At 46.4% G+C, this 8,718-nt stretch overlaps 1 pseudogene; it reads left to right on the top strand.

Moving 5' to 3' along the window:
- The first annotated feature begins 6,086 nt into the window (after positions 1–6,086).
- Positions 6,087–6,975, top strand: LOC137146136 (olfactory receptor 10A7-like; annotated as a pseudogene).
- Positions 6,976–8,718: the final 1,743 nt, after the last annotated feature.

An 8,718-nucleotide genomic window follows, 5' to 3' on the forward strand; every position in this document is an offset into this window, starting at 1 on the left:
AAATTTTGCCATCCTCGCTGTTGATTAAATGATTAAAGACTGGAAAAAAATGTAATTTTGCCTGTGAGCAAACACTTTTCACAAAATGATCAGTCCATACTTGAGTCTGAACTCTCAGTTGATTAAATGATTAAAACAAAATTCATAATTTTGACCTCTCAGATCAGAGTTAAAATTCATAATTTTGCTCGACACTAAAAATCATGGTCTTAATAAAAATCGGTAACCTGCTAACCTCCCTTATTTGTCGTCTGACTGCAGAGGTGTTAATGGGCCAGTTCCCTTAAAATATATGTTAATTACATATGCTAAACAATTTGTTCCACTTTTATTTAGTGAGTACCTTTCCCAGACCTGAAGAAGAGCTATGTGTAGTTCAAAAGTTTGTCCAATAAAATAATATTATCTCACCCATTTTGTCTCTCTAATACCCTGGGACAAATATAGCTACAACAACAATGCAAACAACAATGGAAGATATCAAATTTAGCTTTTCAGTCAGCTTGAAACTTGGATTAACATATTGGGAAAAATATCCATATATGTTCACTTTAGGTGTATCTCAGATGCCCAACACGTCAGTATCTACCCCCCTAATAGCTACCTGATCTAGTGTCCATATGGACTTTTATTACAACAGCATTATTGATCTATAAGTTTTATCTATTTATCCCTTCAAAATTAAGCTCTTCTGATCAGCTAACAATGAAAGGTCATTAAGATTAATTGGTCCCACTGGGCATTATTAAAAAGTCTGTGCAATGATCATGAAAAAGTGTTCCAACTTCACACAGATTTCAGAAGGCATTGTTAAAATCCATCCATTGGTGTAGCACCGCTGGAGTGCATAATGTTACATTCGGGATAAATTTGTCCCATTACACTAAATGCCTAGGGGTTGGTGGTGCTTACAGACTTCTCAGTCGTGCTTAAGACGAAAATAAAAGTAACGTAAAATTAAAGCAGCTAAATGAGACCTCGCAGGATTGAAAACTTGCTGGGCCAGATCCTCAGCTGGTGTAAATTGGCATCGCCCCATGAAAGTCAATGGAGCTGGGTTGATTTTCACTGGCCGAGGCTCTGGTTCAATGATGTGTAGCCAAATTGAGGCATGACTTCATTCTCACAAGAGGAATAGCCCCAACTGGGTCCCAGAGTAGCAAGCGGTGGAAATGTCTTTGGGGCCCAGGCAATGCTTCCTCAGTAGAGAAAAAACAGCTATTAACTCCAAAAGGCATCGAGGGGAATCCAGCCAGTTCTGTGTAAACATCAGGGGGCCAGATTTTTTCCAGGAGTAACTCCACTCTAGACAGTGAGATTACACCCTAGATACATTTGGTCCATGTGTTGTTAGCAGAACCATCAGAACAGTTAAGGGCTGCTCAGCTGCGGGAATGGGGATACAGATTGTGTTTATGTCCATGTCACACCGGTTACAATCTGCCCCCTCAGGGGTTAGTGACCAGTTCTGGGTGCTAGTGACCAGTTCTGGGTGCTAACTGAGGGCCAGTTTACGAACCCCTTGGTTACATTAGTGAACAGTTACACACTCAAACAGTCCCGCTGAAGTCAAGGGAGCTACTAATGACGGTAACTGTTTACCAATATGAGTGAAGGAATCACATTCTGACCTTTACTAAGCACTCCAGCCTATCTATCTATCTATCTATCTATCTATCTATCTATCTATCTATCTATCTACCCCCATACACACCCACTATCTATCTATCTATCTATCTATCTATCTATCTATCTATCTCCATACACAGTTTCTCTCTCTTGCTCTTGTTTAGCACCATAGATTCTTGGCATCCACAAGAAAGGCAGCAAAGCCACATGAAACTAGCATATAGCGATCCTAGTCAAGTATTCTTTGGTGCCTGAGAGGTTTATAGGGAAAGAGAAAACTCAGGTGTTTGCTTGACCTCTGGAGGCAGGAACCATCTTGCATATTGAACTGAATCTCCACTTTCCATATGGGCAAAGTGAGAGACCCAGAGTCACTTGCTCCAACTCCAGTCCGTGCAAAGTGTGCCTCGTACAGCCATTCACACCCGTGGAAGGTGAGTGAGAGGACACATTTTGCCCCTACTTTGCACCAGGCAGGTTTTGTTGCCACTAGAATAAATCAGGAGCTACTCCAGTGAGATGAGTTGAGTGTTGCCCACATGTTTAGGATTTAGCTGATCACCATATTTGGGGTAGGGAAGGAATTTCCCCCAGGGCAGATTGGCAGAGGCCCTGGGGGTTTTCACTTTCTTCTGCAGCATGGGACATGGGCCACTTGCTGATGGATTCTCTGGTGGATTCTTGGTACCTTGAAGTCTTTAAAACATTATTTGAGGACTTCAATAAATCACTCATAGGTTAGGGGTCTATTACAGGAGTGCGTCACCCTAAGTGAACCGACAAAAGCCATGCAGCTCTCCTTGAGGGGGCTTTACGATGTCCGTGTTGCAGAACAATCCCATCGATGGGAGGAGCATTTCAATGTGCATGCCTCCCCTGTTTTGTCAACAAACGCTGACGTTTGTCAGCGGAACACTGTAGTGAGGACCAGCCGTTAGTCTGTCTCCACAAAAGACAACTGGAGGTCTTCCAGCACCATAGCGCTGTCTAAACAGGAGGTTAGGTCAGACTGTGGATTACCCCTGAGCCATGTTGTTACACCGATATAAGGCTGTAGTGTAGACCTGGCCTCAGTAAGTTTCCCTGGCCTGAAGCAGAGCTCTGTGTAAGCTTGAAAGCATGTCTCTCTCTCTGATAGAAGTTGGCCCAATAAAAGATATTACCTAACTCACCCTGTCTCTCTCACTTTTTGGGTTAAATTTTTTTTCAATGAAATGTCACATTTTCCTATGAAAAGTTTCCAATAAAACGATTTTTCCCCTTGTTCCATCAACCTCTGCAGCAGAGAAAATCCCCATTTTCTAACCACCTCTAAGGAAGACCGCTAAGGCCTGAAGTTACTGCTGTAGCTAACACTTAATGCCGCAGGGCAAATTGGAATAGGATCTACCTTCCTGAGAGTCTGCTTGCCTCAGCTTAGTTTTAAAAAGCTTGTTGAAAACTCCCTGGGTTGTTTGTAGCTAAGAATGGGACCCGATCCCCACGCGCCACTGATTTCTAGTCTAAGGAGCCGGAATAAACCCATTAAACAGTGTTTATTTTCAAAAGGCTTCTGGAACTCCAGAGGGAAAGGCTGCTCAGAGATACACAACAGCTGGATCATGCATCCCTCCGTGGGCAATGGGTGATTATGCCATAAGGATGAGGAAAATACGATAGCTCTGCCAAGTGTGCACACAGAGCCTCTGGTGTCTACAGAGAAAGGGGATGCGGTACAGACATAAGACTCTGCACCCTCGGGGAAGTCACAAAGGGCAGGTAGGTGCCAGGGTCTATAACTGCTTAAAACACTTGTCATGCAGGCTTGACCTTGGGTCTCCCACATGCTAGGTCAGTACTGTGTTCGGTTCACGTATCGCTTTGTGCCAGGGACTGTGTGTAATTCCAGGGGGAGGGATACTGCAACCTTCCAGGAGCTAAGAACAGTGGGGCGTGATTAAGCGTCTTTTCTCCAGAGACCAATAGACAAAGAAAAAACTTCTGGATAAACAGAGTGAGTTTAATCTGACTTGGGACCTTCTTTTATCCAGCACCCAGACATCACCGTCTGTCCCAACCTTCGTGGGGAGGACAGGGAGGACTTTGGCTTACAAACGCCTCCCTAAGACAGTAAGTTTTTAGGAACGTGTATCATTTTTAACATGCTTTCTCTGTAACGCTTTCCTCCTGAGAATAACTATGCTCCTTCGAAGAGAAAGCAAAGCACAGACACTGACCAGCCGCAGGTATGTGGCTTGCTGGAGATAACACAGTGCAGGCGAGGAACTTTGCAGCCCAGAAAAACCTTGCTCAGGCAGGAGAGAGACTTGGGTCTCTGCCCCAGAAAAGGGATGGCTCCAGAGCCTAGAGCGGGTGCCCTCAAGGGATCGTGAAGGGAGAATACAGATGCAGCTGCCCTGAGCTGTGACACCGGCTAATACATCTTAAAGCTTCAACTTGCCCTGAATCACTAGAATTTTGAAATGTTGTCGCTGACACCATTTTCAAGAGGCACCTTTTGTTCCCAGCACAGATGTACCTGGCTAGAGAGAACATGAGTGAGTGAGTGAGTGAGTGAGAGACAAAGTGGCCTTTTAAGGTGGATTTAAAAGCAGAGTTAAGGGCTGAAGTTAGCAAATACAGTTTAAAAATCTATTGAAGCTCAGATAAGCTGCCTTTAACATGTGCCACCTGCTGGAGGTGAAATCCCAGCTCGTGTGCACGTGGAAGAGACTAGGAGAGTGAGCTTTTGTGTTTGTACGGGTACAGCGTTAGGAGATAAAGAGACAGGAGAAGGAAGAAGAGTGAAGGAGAAATCATGCGTGATCTGCAGATTTTATCAGCGAGCCTGTTTTTCTGTGCGTGGGCGGACAAGGGGTGTAGTGCAGAGGAACATCCCTTTAAATATCTGTGAGCTGTCTAGCGATGCTCACAAAGGATGTCACCTATTTCCATACACGTAGGCTTGGAAGGATTCGATTATGTCGATTTCATCAAAAACACACTAAAAAAATATTTCCATCGACGAGCGTCAAAATTTGCAGCTTGGTAAAACAAGAAAAACGTTGCCTGAGAACTCATCAGAGTTTAATTTATTTATTTTGTCTATTTTGCTGTCAGTTTGTGATTCTGGGGTTTAATTTTGAGTCCCCACATCTGTCAACACGTAATTGTTGTCTGACCACCCCCAATAATTTCCCACCACTGTGAAAATTGAAACAGATAAAACCTAAAAATATGTTTAAAAGTAAACATTGATTTGATCCATCAAAATGATGTTAAAAAATTTGGCCCAACCTGTTTATACTACATAACCCTCCTGTCCTGTTCATTTTCTAAATGAGAAATTTACTCAAAGTCCCAGTGATATAGGCTGCATCACCTTTTCAGCCACTCTCCATGTCACTGCAGTCCTGGATGAGAGCAAAGATGAATGAACAAGAGTGGGAGAGAAGCCAAACCAGGATAGACAGCAAGATGGCTAGGGAAAATGCCCTTTCTATAATGCCTGGTGAATAGACATCTCTTAACAAATCGGGTGAATAGACATCTCTTAACAAATCAATGTTCAGAGAACATCAACTTGGCTCAACAACATGCTTCTTTTCACAGCAACCTGTTGTTGGTGCAACAAAAATTAAATTGCAGTCGATTAATCTGTGCTGAGACAGAGACAGACGATGATGCAACTTAAATGGCTATCTAGAGAGATAAATAAGGCTTGTCTACACAGTGAGTTAGTGTGTGTCAAGCCAGGGTTTGAATCTGCTGCTTACCACCATGCCGTGCAGTGATCTGCCGTGTGGAGCCGGCTATGGTGCACTGAAATTTTCCCATTCCAAATGGGCGTACGTCAAAACCCACTATGGAACATATAGTGCCCTGAAGCAGGATCCACCTCTTGAGTTACTGTTCAGCAAGCCGGTGCACTTTAGATTCACACCCTGGCACACTAAATTGCCATGCAGAGAAGCTCATCGAGAGAAAAGCAGATATGTAGATAGATAGATAGATAGATAGATAGACAAGCATCCATGGTGAGAGAGAGAGATGGGTACTGCTTTTACCCCTTTTTGACCCAAATAGGTAACAAAAATGTGGTTGTCTCAATTTGGAGCAGAAATCAGCATTGGACTCAGGTATTTCTTTGCTGCAACCCTATCTGCAAGGTTCTTTCCCTAAACACAGAAGGAATCAAACCACAAGAGACAGTTTCTTTGCTCACACTTCTAAGCCCCCTTCCAGCCAGCACACTGCCCAAAAGCTGTCTCCCTCTCGCTCTTTTTTTTTTTTTTTTTGGCTTTCAGCGCTTGTTCTGCTGCCTCTTTATAAATCCATGGTAGGCCCATAAAGGGCTCTTCTGCCCTTAGAATCAATGGAAGAGTGAAGCAGGATTGGTTGGCTTAGTATGCATCAATCATTCCTCCCTTTTACCTAGATAACTTCTGTCTTTCTGCCAGTCAACGACCTTGACAGGGATGCCCGGCAGAAACCACACCGTGGTGACCCATTTCATCCTCCTGGGATTCTCCAACCTCTCGGAGATGCAGGCGTTGCTCTTTTGCCCTGGTGCTGTCCTCCTTCACCGTCGTGCTGATGGGGAACGTCCTCATCATGCTCATCACAACGCTGGATCCATCCCTCCACACCCCCATGTACTTCTTCCTCCGGAACCTGTCCTTCCTGAAAATCTGCTACACCTCCGTCACCATCCCCAAGATGCTGGCCAACCTGCTGGCGGAGAACAAGAGCATTTCCTTCACCGGCTGTGCTGTTCAGCTGTATTTCTATCTGTTCTTCGCTACGGAGGAGTGCTACCTGCTGGCAGCCATGGCCTAGGACCGTTACGTGGCTATCTCCCACCCCCTGCGTTACACCGCCGTCATGAGCGACAGGGTCTGTGTTCTGCTGGTGGTCACTTCCTATGTCGTCGGCCTCCCCGTCTCCTTCAGACAGACCACGTTGATATTCAACCTGCCCTTCTGTGGGCCCAATGAGATCCACCACTTCTTCTACGACACCTTCCTGAACGAGGTGGAGGTATTTGCGGTGGCTGTGCTGGTGGTCCTGGCCCCCTTCCTGTTGATCCTCACGTTTTACACCCACATCATCCTCAAAGCCTTCTCCACCTGCTCCTCACACCTCGTGGTGGTGACTCTGTTCTTTGGCTCTGTCAGCTTTATTTACTTCCGGCCCAAGTCGAGATACGGAGCGGACAGTGACAGCGTGCCTGCCCTCTTGTACATCGTCCTCACGCCCATGCTGAACCCCATTATCTACAGCCTTCGGAACCAGGAGGTGAAGGGGGCGCTACGAAGGACACTGGGGCGAAGATGTCCTAACACCCAGGGCTGTTCACGGTTCTGATGTGGTTGCTTGGGGTATCTTGCACTGCAAAGAGCAGAGATCTGCTCACAGCTCCCACCGAGACTCTGTTTGTAAAGCTGGGCAACTCGTTTTGGCTGAGCTTTCACAAACCAACTTAAGGGAAGTAGGCACCCAAATCCCACTCATTAGGAATCAGGTCCCCCAAGCCCAATGGGCGTGATGCCTCCAGCCCCAATTGCATAGGATTTGGGCACCTAATTCTCTTAGGCTCCTTTGAAAATCACCGCCTCTTTCTGTTCTCTCTGTTGCATGGTAAATAAAGGCTGTATATTTCTGCCAATGGAAGCGGAAAGACAAACTTTGGAAATGTTTGGACAAAAAAATTCTAAGCCTGCGCAAATCTGATTAATTCTTCCACCTTTTCTATAGTGATATAGTGACATCTTCTGTCATGACTTCTCCATATCACTATTACACCTAGAAGCTTCAGTAATGGACCAGTGCCCCATTGTGCTAGGCACTGTACAAAACAAAGAAACTGTCTCTGCTCCAAATAGTTACAGTCCTGGGTTGTGGTACGCAGGGTCCCATGTTCCATCCATACTAATTAACCTTTATTTTAGGGTGGGTTTTTTTTAAATAGCAAACCAAGAAAGAACACAAGTAAAGTCTCTAAGAGAGAGTGTGGGTGTGCTTGTTCTGTGACATGCTGCATCTCCTCACCATACAACGGTCGCTTCTACTGCTAAAAAGAAGGTTTGATTCCCAAGTGTATTGGCTCTCAGCATGGGACAAAGTGGCACTGCATGATACTGGTTTTGAGCCCCGATACATCCCGCAGGTGCCTCAAATCCCCCAACCTCTGCTCAGACACCTGGAATCCTCCTGTTTTCAGTGTGAAATGTTTCATACGGCCAGTGAGACCAGCCCCTTCTTCTCCTTATCCCCCCCAGGGACACTGTTTCCTTCCTCTTTTACCTCCCTGATAACAATTCCTCCTTTCTGGCTTCCCAGTCACATACCCCAACTCCAGCGGTCCCCGTCTCTGGACTGTATTTCTCTCTTCAGCCGCATAATTTCCTGCTAGTGTTGCCAATCATTACATCCAGTTCAGGGCTGGGGGTGGTGGGAAGGGGCAACCACTCCATTAACCCTTAGGAGTCCTGCATGCACCGCGTACCTCAGCTCTGACTCACAGAGGATCTGTCCTGGGGTGCAAGTGGGCCCTCGAGAGGCAGGACTGGACAGGTGCCTGGCAAAGAATCCCCCACTGCAGTGGGGTGGAAAGGATGGCGCTTAAATGCCCTCCCTCATATCACCCCAGCACTCTTCCCCTCTGGTTGGGATGGAAGCCAGTGCTCCACCCGCCCTGCAGATTGACTGGCCGGGGTGGGGGGGCTAGAGAAAAGATGCATGGTAGCTCGAATGTGCAGTGAGACGGGAGTGGACTGGGAAGGTTTGCAGAGAGAGTTTTCCCCTCCTAGACAGCATGTGACACTCAGGGTCGCTGAGTGGTGGGTGGTGGACTGAGGGACCCAACGAGGGCTGCCTTTGCTCTCCCAATCTGTGGTGGCTGTTCTACCCCAGCCGTGCTGCAGGGAGAGGCACACGGGCTTCCCCCTTGTAATCCCCCTAAACCCTTCGGTGCACAATAAAACTTCACACAAAGGCTGAGGTGTCCCAAGGGATTTCTCTCGTCCACCCCCATTAACCGGAACGGGGCACTCAAATCCCTCATGAAAATCTCAGCCTAAGGTAGCTGGGTGCCACATGCACATCCGG

The sequence above is a fragment of the Emydura macquarii genome, unplaced genomic scaffold (assembly GCF_026122565.2).
Source record: "Emydura macquarii macquarii isolate MOO-44397 ecotype Brisbane River unplaced genomic scaffold, CSIRO-AGI_Emac_v2 contig_3715, whole genome shotgun sequence".
Taxonomy (NCBI): domain Eukaryota; kingdom Metazoa; phylum Chordata; order Testudines; family Chelidae; genus Emydura; species Emydura macquarii.